This window comes from Chenopodium album, chromosome 3 (genome assembly GCF_948465745.1).
Source record: "Chenopodium album chromosome 3, dcCheAlbu1.1, whole genome shotgun sequence".
Lineage (NCBI taxonomy): Eukaryota > Viridiplantae > Streptophyta > Magnoliopsida > Caryophyllales > Amaranthaceae > Chenopodium > Chenopodium album.
The window spans coordinates 33,951,423-33,953,529 of NC_137836.1; the positions used below are offsets into that span (position 1 = coordinate 33,951,423).

At 37.9% G+C, this 2,107-nt stretch overlaps 1 non-coding gene across 1 annotated transcript; it reads left to right on the forward strand.

Moving 5' to 3' along the window:
* The first annotated feature begins 801 nt into the window (after positions 1-801).
* Positions 802-908, forward strand: LOC145625759 (small nucleolar RNA R71). Its single transcript, XR_014110664.1, has one exon. It is a non-coding gene; the product is annotated as a small nucleolar RNA R71 (small nucleolar RNA).
* The last annotated feature ends 1,199 nt before the right edge of the window (positions 909-2,107 follow it).

The following is a 2,107-nucleotide window of genomic DNA, read 5'->3' on the forward strand; positions in this document are numbered from 1 at the left end:
GGGCCTTTATAGTGTGAACCACTCCTTAGAGTAATTGCATAAGCTTGATCCGTAGGCCTGGTTGGCTGTGCTGACAGGGCTCCCTGTTGACGGGCTTGTAGAGTAGCAGAAATATACGCAATTTGATTATCTACAATTTTATTATGTGCTATGATCGAATTAATTTGGGCATCTCTACTCTCCATGTGCTTCTGCATACTAGCCAGAATCGCTCTAATAAATTTCTACCAAAGCAGGATCAGAATATGAGGAGGGTTGTTGTGATTGGTTCTTCGGGCCAGCATTGGGGTGGTAATATTTCCGCTGGTTTTGTTGTGGCACCTATGATTCTTGTGGTGGTGGCAGATTTTGAACATTGGTGCTCGGGTATGAAAGATATGGATGATTCCGGTACCCTAGATTGTAGGTGTTGGAGTATGGGTCATTCTTCCTATAATCTTGAAAGGCATTGACTTGCTCCACGGAACTCCTGCAATCTTGCTCCCAATGACCTACAATTCCACAATTTTCACAGAAAGCCTCATTAGCATTATTATTAATTGCAGAACATTAGCTACATTTGCAGTACTAAGATTATCTAATTTCTGGCAAATAGAGATTAATTGAGCTTGTAAAAAGGATACAGAGTCGACACTATGTTTCCTTTGTTAGTAAAGCCTTTGGGATTCCCATATTGGGAATTATGTATTGCCATATCTTCAATAACTTGACTTGCATCATCAACTAGCTGCAGAATCCAATATTATTCTAGATGAATTTCCAATCCCATTGTAAAAGGCTTGGATCAACTGCCATTGTGCTAGATTATGGTGGGGGCATTCTCTCTGAATATCCTTGAACCTTTCCCAAGCCTCATATAGAGTTTCATCGGCTTCTTAGGCAAAGTTCTAAATAGCACTCCTACAGCTGTTCTCTCTGCAGGACAATATTTATTATAAAAATTTAAAACAAGAGTCTCCCAGTCTGTTTGTAGACACCCATTTGTGTCTCCCAAAAACCAAACCCGATGATGAGTACCTTTCACGTCGAATCATAATCGAATGAAGTGAAAGTGTGGAAGGTCTAGTGTTACGGATAGTTTTAATTTCTTTTCTTTTTTCTCTGTTTTTGAAAACCTATTTTAAGAAAACAGCCAATCCAGTTTGGTTTGGTCCATAGTATGGGTCCAATAATAGTGTAGTTGGATGGGGTTGAAAAAAGCTTTCCAACGATATATTATAATCCCAATTACGATGAATAATGAGGAAGTTATGGCCAAATTACTAAACTGGGCCCGGTTTGAGCATTATATGCGGCCCAATGATCTAGAGGAGGGTCTAATATAGATTTATCATTCCTAATGCAATTAGGATTGGTTTTAGTCTTCTAGATTCTTCTAGAAAGTTCTTTTCAATCCTAATTCAATTAGCATTGATAAATTGACTTTTGTTGACTTTTTAGAGTTTTAATCAGAATAAAACAATATTTTTAAGGAAAATACGATTTTGCCCTTCTTTACGGCTAAATTTTATCTGAATTTAGAAAACACGTGAAAAAATTAACTAGCGCCTGACGACAGACATTAGCGCCTGGTGCTAATGCCCGGCGCCTGGCGCTAGCGTTAGCTCCTGGCGCTAATGTTCAGCGCCTGTCGCTAACTTCTTTTTTCCTCGTCGAAACTCTGTTTTGTTTTTCTATCCGTTTGGCTGATTTTATCTATAAATAGCCTCCTAAAACCTCCGTTTTTCATCACCAATTCTCATCAAAGATCAACAACTCTCTAATTCCCTTCTCCGTTGAAGCTATAGCTTTTTCACTCTCTCTCTTTTCTAAACCAACCTTCTCTCATACAAAATTCCGCATTCACAAGATCAAGAAACACCTAGCATTATTCGAAATTGCCTTCGCCCTAGACGTGAAAGGTTTTAATTTCTGAGGGTTTGGTCCCAAATCTCTCTTTCAATTATTTAATACAATTGTTTGATTTATTATTTTCCTTGAAGTTACTAACGCGTGTATTTTGTTATTAGAAAGAGATACGAGGCATCCAAGTAAGCGCTTTAATGATTTTAATTAATATTATGATGTAGAAATCATGCTTAGGTTGTTATTATGATTCCTAGCGTCA